This window comes from Lolium perenne, chromosome 3 (genome assembly GCF_019359855.2).
Source record: "Lolium perenne isolate Kyuss_39 chromosome 3, Kyuss_2.0, whole genome shotgun sequence".
NCBI classification, from domain to species: Eukaryota; Viridiplantae; Streptophyta; class Magnoliopsida; order Poales; family Poaceae; genus Lolium; species Lolium perenne.
The window spans coordinates 295407243-295419441 of record NC_067246.2 but is presented as its reverse complement, the minus strand read 5'-3'; the positions used below and the strand labels follow the sequence as shown (position 1 = coordinate 295419441).

General features: G+C 41.2%; 2 long non-coding RNA genes across 2 annotated transcripts; both read left to right on the top strand.

The window, feature by feature from the left end:
* Nucleotides 1-2338: 2338 nt before the first annotated feature.
* Nucleotides 2339-4023, top strand: LOC139829823 (uncharacterized). The gene is made up of 3 exons (XR_007878430.2): nt 2339-2575; nt 2677-3049; nt 3918-4023. It is a non-coding gene; the product is annotated as an uncharacterized lncRNA (long non-coding RNA).
* Nucleotides 4024-7511: 3488 nt separating this feature from the next.
* Nucleotides 7512-10411, top strand: LOC127345112 (uncharacterized). The gene is made up of 4 exons (XR_007878431.2): nt 7512-7748; nt 7850-8222; nt 9091-9151; nt 10122-10411. It is a non-coding gene; the product is annotated as an uncharacterized lncRNA (long non-coding RNA).
* Nucleotides 10412-12199: the final 1788 nt, after the last annotated feature.

The following is a 12199-nucleotide window of genomic DNA, read 5'->3' as shown; positions in this document are numbered from 1 at the left end:
CTGGATATTAAGGTACTCCTTTTAATAGAGTACCGGAGCAAAGCATTAACACTCCGTGAAAACATGTGATCCTCACATCACTACCATCCCCTCCGGTTGTCCCGATTTCTGTCACTTCGGGGCCTTTGGTTCCGGACAGTGACATGTGCATACAACTTGTAGATACAATCTAAGCAATAAGTATAGAGCTCAAATCTAAGATCATGCCACTCGGGCCCTAGTGACAAGTATTAAGCATAACAAGATTGCAGCAACAATAACTTCACAAACTTTATAGATAGACTAAACATAATGTATCATCCATCGGATCCCAACAAACACAACACCGATTACATCAGATGAATCTCAATCATGTAAGGCAGCTCATGAGACCATTGTATTGAAGTACATGGGGGAGAGTATACCGACATAGCTACTGCTAGAACCCGTAGTCCATGGGGGAACTACTCACGGAGCATGGCGGAGGCGGTGGCGTTGATGGAGATGGCTTCCGAGGGCACTTCCCCGTCCCGGCAGGGTGCCGGAACAGAGAGTTCTGTCCCCCGAATTGGAGTTTCGCGACGGTGGCGGCGCCCCTGGAGTCTTTCTGGAGTTTCGTCAATTTGTATTGTGTTTTTAGGTCGAAAGGGGTTACATAGGCGAAGAGGCGGCGCAGGAGGGTCGACAGGGTGGCCTCACCCTAGGCCGGCGCGGCCAGGGTCTGGCCCGCGCGGCCCTATGGTGTGGGCCCCCCTGGCTCTCCTCCGACTCTTCTTCGGTGTTCTGGAGCCTTCCGGGAAAAATAGGAGGTTTGGCGTTGATTTCGTTCAATTCCGAGAATATTGCCCGAACAGCCTTTCTGGAACCAAAAATAGCAGAAAACTGGCACTATGGCATCTCGTTAATAGGTTAGTTCCGGAAAATGCATGAAATCATCATAAAGTGCAAGCAAAACATGTAAGTATTGTCATAAAACAAGCATGGAACGATAGAAATTATGGATACGTCGGGGACGTATCAGCATCCCCAAGCTTAGTTCCTGCTCGTCCCGAGCAGGTAAACGATAAAAAGAATAATTTCTGTAGTGACATGCTACTTACATAACCTTGATCATACTATTACAAAGCATATGAAATGAATGAAGTGACTCAAGGCAATGATCTATAGTTGCTAACAAGTAGATAACATATAGCAAAACTTTTCATGAATAGTACTTTCAAGACAAGCATCAAAAGTCTTGCACAAGAGTTAACTCATAAAGCAATAAATTCAAAGTAAAGGCATCGAAGCAACACAAAGGAAGATATAAGTTTCAGCAGTTGCTTTCAACTTTCAACATGCATATCTCATGGATAATTGTCAACATAAAGTAATATGATGAATGCAAATAAGCAAGTATGTAAGAATCAATGCATAGTTAACACAAGTGTTTGCTTCTAAGGTGGAAGGAAGTAGGTAAATGATGGCGTGTAACTCACACGTTCGTTGGGAACCCCAAGAGGAAGGTATGATGCGCACAGCAGCAAGTTTTCCCTCAGAAAGAAACCAAGGTTTATCGAACCAGGAGGAGCCAAGAAGCACGTTGAAGGTTGATGGCGGCGGGATGTAGTGCGGCGCAACACCAGGGATTCCGGTGCTGTAACATCCCAAAATTTTCCAAATTTTGAAATGTTAAAATAAATAATTTAGAGTGTTTGAATTTGTTTGTCTTGATTGAAATTCCGCAGGGAATTTAAACTTTTGTGTATTGGTTAAAACATTGTCCTCAAAATAGAGATTTAATATACCTATTTTGAAATTATACATAGCACTGTGTTGGGAGACTAAGTCAACCCTTTTCTAAGGATTTTGGAACATCCTACTTTAAAAAAAAAATATTAAAATGCACGCATGGCATTCATAAGCATCATGGCATATTTGCGTTCTCTAGGGAAATTTGAATGAACTTTAAGTTTATAAATAAATCTTAAACCAAAAGTAAGCCATATAGACCTATGTGCCAAATTCGATTTTTATCAAAATGTTTTTCTTTTAAACTAAAAGTGGTTCCAAAATATTCTACACTCAATAAGAAATCTAACGGTACTTTATTTAAAATTTTCAGATTTCGTTTGTGTCACTTTTGAAACAAATTGGTTTTCAAATCAATTCCAAATATTAAATCAGATTTGAAAACAGAAAAGAAGTAAAACAAAGAAAAAAAAAAACATGAGAGAGACAGGCCACTCAACGAGTGCCCAGCCAAGCCACGCGAGTGCAAGACCGCGTGCGCGAGCGACGCAGCAGCGGCCAGGTCTGCGTTCCGCTTTTTCTCTTTTCCTTGATGATGGGTGGGTCCCATCGCCACATAATCATCGTCTTCAAGTTCCAGCCAAATAGACAACAAACGCACGAGCACTTACTTTTCAGTTTCTGGCGTTTCTTCTTTCTTTGATTTCTGGAGATTTAAGCCACCAATTGAGGCACCGTTTGTTTCTACTTAAGCCCCATTCTCTCCTCTTCATTTTCCCTCAAATCACACAGACCGATAGCCCCCAGGCTGCTCCAATTTGAGCTCGCAAGTCCGCGGTACCGGCAACTTCCCGGGACGATTCCGGTGAGCATAGTCCATCTTTTTGCCTCTAGTTTTCTCCAAACTTCCTATTTCTTCAGTACGCACATCTCAGGCTTTGTTTCGAAATTTTTGGCGCATCACAGAGACGACGCCATATTCAACTGCAGTCCGCGAGAAGGTTTTTCGGCGAGCGACTGCGCGTGAACCAGTGCACCACGACGTCCGTGACTTCACCATCAAGTTCATCCTGTCAAGCTAAGAGTCTTTGTCTGTTTCTCCATCGCCAAGGAGCACCAGAGCTCCGCCTCCGCAAGCTCCCGAGCGCCATCGCCGACGTCGCACGGAACTCCGGTCGTTCTTCGTCGTTGTTCCAGGAAGCTCCTGAACACGTAAACTGTACCGTCGGAATCATCACGTCGATCATCTTCTACTACTCCTGCATCTCCGGTGACCACTAGAACGCCGTCGCCATTCGCGCCCGACTCACAAGGGTCGTACTTCTGCCAGACCACCAATGTAAGTCACCGGCGCTTTCCTTCACTCGAATCGACCAGACACAGTTCATACTTAATCATAGCAGCTGAGCATTAGCATCCTAGGCCATTAGATCTTAATCTAAGCGTCCACGTATTGCCCAACTAACTCAACCGGTTCAGCCTCACTGGGACAGATCGATCACTTTGATTGTGCTAGCTAGCTCACGTAAATAAACTTTAAAATTTTATATCTTTAAATCTATAGCTCGGTTTTAGATGATTCTTTTTGCTATGAGCTTATAATTAAATTCTCTACAATTTTCGTTTAGAAAGTCTCTCCATCAGAGCAAGTTTTTCCGACGACTTTTCATACGTCATCAAAATTTAACCGAGAAATGTTTAGTTTTGTAAAATCAATATCTTTTGTTCTTTTTATCCAAATCGTGCAAAAATTATACCTTGAACTCACAAAAATATGAACAACATATTGGAATGATAAAATTTGACTTTTGAACTATTTCAAAACATGTGAATTTGAGTATTTTCACCATAGGTTTAATCCTATAAATATTTTCAACATAGTTCCTTTTTCCAAAATGATCCTTATGACCATACCTATCTATCAAAACTATTCCTACATTCTTTTCATGTTCCAAGATCATACTTATCCTTCATGCTTTTGTAGTCTATCAATTCTTTCTCATAAATCTTAGATGATCCATATAAGTATTTGACTTTATCCATTCCAATTCAATCTCCCAAAGCTATATCTTGCAAGCCATGCCCTCATGCCATATCTTCCATATCTAAGGACTAAAATAAAAATAAATAACAACTTGTTGTTTGCCTTGCTTAATTTTGTTGTTGTTGGAATATGTGTTTATGTTGTGCTATCTTTCATCTTATAGTTTGTACGGAGAGCTGCGCGTTTTGATTAAGAGAAGTGAACGTTCTTCGACTACCAAAAAGGCAAGTGACACACACCAAAAGTCCCAGTTTTAATTCTTGCACCGTAGTGTTTTTTTTTAGTAGACATGTCTAGGGTTTATGTTTTTGCCTGCTATTAAATCCTAGTAGTTTAGCTACACCACTCCTAGACTCCCTTAGCCGCCATTAAATTTAGTTATTACCTGCTATGCCATGGAAAAAGGTTTTGATAGAGGTTAAGGAAAAACAACTAAGTTTAATGAATTACCTGGGTGAATGGTGGAGTTATGGAGAGGGTGGCTGTATCAGGGGGCAAGACCCTGGTGCTAGTGCACACTTGCGGAAAGTCACCCAGGCTTAAAGAGATTGTAGACAAACCTTGCTCATTAGCTTCACGTACAACCACATGCTACTATGGCTCTGGCTTGACAAAGTATGTTGTATGAACCCGGATCCTAGGGGCCAGGTGGTGGTAGAGGGATACTGTAGGTGGAACGGGGCCCTTAGGGAATGGTTCGGGTGATTACACACAGAAGGTCTCGGCCACGGTCTGCACCTGTCCTCTGAGCAAAATGTGCATCGAGGTAGAAGGATTGACCTGGCCATGTGGGTAAAGGTGTACAACCTCTCGAGAGTGTAAAATCTAAGTACTTAGTCGTGTCCCCGGTTATGGACAACTTGAGCGAACTGACAAGTCCTTGTTCGAAGATCTCGTCATCCCAATTTCTTAAATAAAATTTGGTGGGTGAACAAGGGTAGGAAGGTACATTGGGGCTTTACCAATGTTACTGTTAATTGGTACATTGGGGATTTACCAATGTTACTGTTAATTAGATTGAAAGAAAATGTTTTGATAAATGATAGGGAAAAATTGGCTTTATGCAAAATGAACCTGAGCTCTACCAGCCAGATGTGCACGTAGGTATAGGATGCCTTTTGAGTCCACAAAAGTGTCCTTGCCAATACAATTCAAATGTATTGACCATTCGTGGCTGCAACGTATCATGTTGCAGGTTTTTCAGACGATGAGTAAGGAAACGTTAGGGGTTACGAGTCTATCCTCAACATGCTCGCCTGTGGCACATGAAGACGAAGGACTCCAGGCTGTCTATGTTTATTCGTTGTGAAACTCTGATGATATGCTAGCCTTGTGCTATGCAATTTGTAATCATTTATGTAAATTCTGGATCATACGATGTAATAAAAACATTTGTTTCTTCGTATTACATCTTGTACTGTGTGTGCTAGCGATTGATCCAGGGACTAGCACAGATATGCACAGAGATCGGCACCTTAAAAGGTGAGGTCGCTACAGATGGTATCAGAGCATTGTGTTGACCGTAGGTTCGTGACCCTAGGTTTGGATTAGAAATAGGAAGACCCTAGGATGAAATTTTTGTCTAATCCTAATTCAAAAAAAAAGTGTGCTTTGTGAACTTCTAGTACTACTCATCTATTCCATCTTCAGAAATGTTTTCCTCTTGTCTTAGATGACCTACCTTATGAAATCCATCAAGGAAGTAGAGATGATGACCTTGTATCTGAAGTGAGGGACTGACGCTTCATGTGATATTCTTCGACTTCGTAAGAAGAATTTTATGGAAGACCAATGAAGAACTTGAAGAAAGATTTCGATGCAAACTGCACAACACACGAGGATACAACGAAGGAGTGGAATAGAAAATTGATGCATCCAATATAGAAATAGACTAGACCACCATTAGTTCTCTTTTAGCGAACCAACGATAAAGTAACAAAGTATTGATCATACCAAATTATGGTATGACCATACTAGTTTTTCTGTGTTTGAACCCTGTTGCTTGATGCTTGTTAGATGATTGTTGTTTGCTGAATTGCTTTGATCTACTGTGTTTAGGTAGGAATTCTCCCTTAGAATCTCTCTATCTATTCTCATCTATACCCAACCCAGAGAATGTTTTCTCGGCAACTCGCCATGAAGACAATAGTAGTGAAACCAACCCTGATGATTCTTATCAAGGTGAAGAAGGATATAATGTGAGATACGCAAAACCATAGTTAAGGATCGATGGAAGTGTTTTCAAAACAATTCAATAATGGGGACTGAAACATTGATTCAATTCTCCATAGAATTTTTTTTATCAAACTTGTGAGGTTGACCAAGTGTTAGAATACGAGATTCAACAAATCAAATGCGAAGTAATGATCTGGGTGCAGGATGGGTTGATCACCATTCCTACTACTCTTATTATTCGCTTTCGTAATGTTGACTTTGCGAATCTAGAGAGACATACCTACAAAAGAGACATCGATGATAATCCTAAACCTTAGGGTGGAGAAATATTATACCCTTATAGTTTGCAAGTGCTGCCAAGCGTAGGACTACAACGAGATTGAAGATCTAGCCACTAGATGAAGAGTGGTGGAAGGTTGTTGTCGAAGACACCAAGAAGAAAAGGATGAAGGATCTCATGAAGTTTTCATATCTTGGTCTCCTGATTTACCCAAAGAGTGACTCATCAGTATCAAAAGTATTTCAACACCAACCATTTGGATTAGAAGCCCAACCATGAAGGAAACCTACTCGACTCACACTGGGGAGATATGTTGTTCACTATATATGAATAAACATTCGCCTATTGGATATTAACTGAGAAGCCATAAGCCATAGATATTTTCAAAAGATGACCTGAGGTCAAGTCATATCCTCGGATGTGCCAAGTCATATCCAAGATGAGCTTATCCTAAACCCAAGACCTAAGAGTACTTAAAAAAAAAATTTAAGGGTGGTAGCCCACCCCAACATATCCCATACCCATCTTTCTTTCTAGCCTTCTCAAATCTCGAGACGAGATTTCTTTTAAGGGTGGTAGTCTGTAACATCCCAAAATTTTCCAAATTTTGAAATGTTAAAATAAATAATTTAGAGTGTTTGAATTTGTTTGTCTTGATTGAAATTCCGCAGGGAATTTAAACTTTTGTGTATTGGTTAAAACATTGTCCTCAAAATAGAGATTTAATATACCTATTTTGAAATTATACATAGCACTGTGTTGGGAGACTAAGTCAACCCTTTTCTAAGGATTTTGGAACATCCTACTTTAAAAAAAATATATTAAAATGCACGCATGGCATTCATAAGCATCATGGCATATTTGCGTTCTCTAGGGAAATTTGAATGAATTTTAAGTTTATAAATAAATCTTAAACCAAAAGTAAGCCATATAGACCTATGTGCCAAATTCGATTTTTATCAAAATGTTTTTCTTTTAAACTAAAAGTGGTTCCAAAATATTCTACACTCAATAAGAAATCTAACGGTACTTTATTTAAAATTTTCAGATTTCGTTTGTGTCACTTTTGAAACAAATTGGTTTTCAAATCAATTCCAAATATTAAATCAGATTTGAAAACAGAAAAGAAGTAAAACAAAGAAAAAAAAAACATGAGAGAGACAGGCCACTCAACGAGTGCCCAGCCAAGCCACGCGAGTGCAAGACCGCGTGCGCGAGCGACGCAGCAGCGGCCAGGTCTGCGTTCCGCTTTTTCTCTTTTCCTTGATGATGGGTGGGTCCCATCGCCACATAATCATCGTCTTCAAGTTCCAGCCAAATAGACAACAAACGCACGAGCACTTACTTTTCAGTTTCTGGCGTTTCTTCTTTCTTTGATTTCTGGAGATTTAAGCCACCAATTGAGGCACCGTTTGTTTCTACTTAAGCCCCATTCTCTCCTCTTCATTTTCCCTCAAATCACACAGACCGATAGCCCCCAGGCTGCTCCAATTTGAGCTCGCAAGTCCGCGGTACCGGCAACTTCCCGGGACGATTCCGGTGAGCATAGTCCATCTTTTTGCCTCTAGTTTTCTCCAAACTTCCTATTTCTTCAGTACGCACATCTCAGGCTTTGTTTCGAAATTTTTGGCGCATCACAGAGACGACGCCATATTCAACTGCAGTCCGCGAGAAGGTTTTTCGGCGAGCGACTGCGCGTGAACCAGTGCACCACGACGTCCGTGACTTCACCATCAAGTTCATCCTGTCAAGCTAAGAGTCTTTGTCTGTTTCTCCATCGCCAAGGAGCACCAGAGCTCCGCCTCCGCAAGCTCCCGAGCGCCATCGCCGACGTCGCACGGAACTCCGGTCGTTCTTCGTCGTTGTTCCAGGAAGCTCCTGAACACGTAAACTGTACCGTCGGAATCATCACGTCGATCATCTTCTACTACTCCTGCATCTCCGGTGACCACTAGAACGCCGTCGCCATTCGCGCCCGACTCACAAGGGTCGTACTTCTGCCAGACCACCAATGTAAGTCACCGGCGCTTTCCTTCACTCGAATCGACCAGACACAGTTCATACTTAATCATAGCAGCTGAGCATTAGCATCCTAGGCCATTAGATCTTAATCTAAGCGTCCACGTATTGCCCAACTAACTCAACCGGTTCAGCCTCACTAGGACAGATCGATCACTTTGATTGTGCTAGCTAGCTCACGTAAATAAACTTTAAAATTTTATATCTTTAAATCTATAGCTCGGTTTTAGATGATTCTTTTTGCTATGAGCTTATAATTAAATTCTCTACAATTTTCGTTTAGAAAGTCTCTCCATCAGAGCAAGTTTTTCCGACGACTTTTCATACGTCATCAAAATTTAACCGAGAAATGTTTAGTTTTGTAAAATCAATATCTTTTGTTCTTTTTATCCAAATCGTGCAAAAATTATACCTTGAACTCACAAAAATATGAACAACATATTGGAATGATAAAATTTGACTTTTGAACTATTTCAAAACATGTGAATTTGAGTATTTTCACCATAGGTTTAATCCTATAAATATTTTCAACATAGTTCCTTTTTCCAAAATGATCCTTATGACCATACCTATCTATCAAAACTATTCCTACATTCTTTTCATGTTCCAAGATCATACTTATCCTTCATGCTTTTGTAGTCTATCAATTCTTTCTCATAAATCTTAGATGATCCATATAAGTATTTGACTTTATCCATTCCAATTCAATCTCCCAAAGCTATATCTTGCAAGCCATGCCCTCATGCCATATCTTCCATATCTAAGGACTAAAATAAAAATAAATAACAACTTGTTGTTTGCCTTGCTTAATTTTGTTGTTGTTGGAATATGTGTTTATGTTGTGCTATCTTTCATCTTATAGTTTGTACGGAGAGCTGCGCGTTTTGATTAAGAGAAGTGAACGTTCTTCGACTACCAAAAAGGCAAGTGACACACACCAAAAGTCCCAGTTTTAATTCTTGCACCGTAGTGTTTTTTTTTTAGTAGACATGTCTAGGGTTTATGTTTTAGCCTGCTATTAAATCCTAGTAGTTTAGCTACACCACTCCTAGACTCCCTTAGCCGCCATTAAATTTAGTTGTTACCTGCTATGCCATGGAAAAAGGTTTTGATAGAGGTTAAGGAAAAACAACTAAGTTTAATGAATTACCTGGGTGAATGGTGGAGTTATGGAGAGGGTGGTCGTATCGGGGGCAAGACCCTGGTGCTAGTGCACACTTGCGGAAAGTCACCCAGGCTTAAAGAGATTGTAGACAAACCTTGCTCATTAGCTTCACGTACAACCACATGCTACTATGGCTCTGGCTTGACAAAGTATGTTGTATGAACCCGGATCCTAGGGGCCAGGTGGTGGTAGAGGGATACTGTAGGTGGAACGGGGCCCTTAGGGAATGGTTCGGGTGATTACACACAGAAGGTCTCGGCCACGGTCTGCACCTGTCCTCTGAGCAAAATGTGCATCGAGGTAGAAGGATTGACCTGGCCATGTGGGTAAAGGTGTACAACCTCTCGAGAGTGTAAAATCTAAGTACTTAGCCGTGTCCCCGGTTATGGACAACTTGAGCGAACTGACAAGTCCTTGTTCGAAGATCTCGTCATCCCAATTTCTTAAATAAAATTTGGTGGGTGAACAAGGGTAGGAAGGTACATTGGGGCTTTACCAATGTTATCATAATTGGTACATTGGGGATTTACCAATGTTACTGTTAATTAGATTGAAAGAAAATGTTTTGATAAATGATAGGGAAAAATTGGCTTTATGCAAAATGAACCTGAGCTCTACCAGCCAGATGTGCACGTAGGTATAGGATGCCTTTTGAGTCCACAAAAGTGTTCTTGCCAATACAATTCAAATGTATTGACCATTCGTGGCTGCAACGTATCATGTTGCAGGTTTTTCAGACGATGAGTAAGGAAACGTTAGGGGTTACGAGTCTATCCTCAACATGCTCGCCTGTGGCACATGAAGACGAAGGACTCCAGGCTGTCTATGTTTATTCGTTGTGAAACTCTGATGATATGCTAGCCTTGTGCTATGCAATTTGTAATCATTTATGTAAATTCTGGATCATACGATGTAATAAAAACATTTGTTTCTTCGTATTACATCTTGTACTGTGTGTGCTAGCGATTGATCCAGGGACTAGCACAGATATGCACAGAGATCGGCACCTTAAAAGGTGAGGTCGCTACAGGTGCCAACGTGGAACCTGCACAACACAACCAAAGTACTTTGCCCCAACGAAACAGTGAGGTTGTCAATCTCACCGGCTTGCTGTAACAAAGGATTAACCGTATTGTGTGGAAGATGATTGTTTGCAGAAAACAGTAGAACAAGTATTGCAGTAGATTGTATTTCAGTATAGAGAATTGGACCGGGGTCCACAGTTCACTAGAGGTGTCTCTCCCATAAGATAAACAGCATGTTGGGTGAACAAATTACAGTTGGGCAATTGACAAATAAAGAGGGCATGACCATGCACATACATATCATGATGAGTATAGTGAGATTTAATTGGGCATTACGACAAAGTACATAGACCGCCATTCAACTGCATCTATGCCTAAAAAGTCCACCTTCAGGTTATCATCCGAACCCCCTCCAGTATTAAGTTGCAAAGCAACAGACAATTGCATTAAGTATGGTGCGTAATGTAATCAACAACTACATCTTTAGACATAGCATCAATGTTTTATCCCTAGTGGCAACAGCACAACACAACCTTAGAACTTTCTGTCACTGTCCCAAGTGTCAATGCAGGCATGAACCCACTATCGAGCATAAATACTCCCTCTTGGAGTTACAAGCATCTACTTGGCCAGAACATCTACTAGTAACGGAGAGCATGCAAGATCATAAACAACACATAGATATAACTTTGATAATCAACATAACAAGTATTCTCTATTCATCGGATCCCAACAAACGCAACATATAGAATTACAGATAGATGATCTTGATCATGTTAGGCAGCTCACAAGATCCGACAATGATAGCACAATGGGGAGAAGACAACCATCTAGCTACTGCTATGGACCCATAGTCCAGGGGTAGTGTGGTGACCCGGCATACCACTGCATGGTGTAGTATGCAAGTCTGATATAACACCAATGAAACACAGTTCCACGGTATTATATCGCTCAGAGTGGTACAACAGAAACATATGCGGGTCCAAGGCATGTCTATAGAATTACAACACTGACTCTTTACAAAAGATCCACACAGCCTCCTACTTTACAATGAGGTAAAACTGCGAATAAACTCCAGAAGAACGACTCGTAGTCTAGTCTTATCACGAACTCTATTTGTAGAGTATTTCACTAACTACCGAGGCTAAGAATAGACTCTAGCTAAATAGGAGCTAGGTTTAGGAGGCTAGTTCCCTTCTATGGCTAAACTAGGTTTTCTCCTTGTTGGATGTGGTATTTGACTCCTCTGACAGGTTCCTGTATCTTGAAGTAGTTGTTGACTCCTCGTTCTTCGAGTGCACTGTAGATCCTCCTTCGATGCTTCCATATCTAAGCAGGGGATTTAAGAGTGGGATGAGTACGAGCGTACTCAGCAAGTTCATTATAGGAAAGAGGTGTTTAATGCACTAGCTACAGCATTAGACCAGAAAGTCTAATACCAATGCAAGTTTTCATAACCATTTCTTCAAAAGGTTGCTTTTATTCAGAAGAACTATGTCCGTCAGCCTTCACCGGTTTACTAGAACTTCATGGAGCTCCTTTCCGGCCGCGTTCGCAGTTCCATATCCCGGAACAGGGAGTGACAGGTCACGGTTCTTTACACTCTGCAGAGGTGTGTTGCTTTACCCATAAGAGATCTTAACCTTGGTGCCAACCAAGCTGCAGGCTTGTCCACACTTCCTATGGTGTGAGGCCCGGTATAAGGTCTAGCCAATCATGTTCCTCCGCTACCTCGAACACCCACCCTTTGTTGCATGCCCCGACCCTGGGTCCACGTCGGT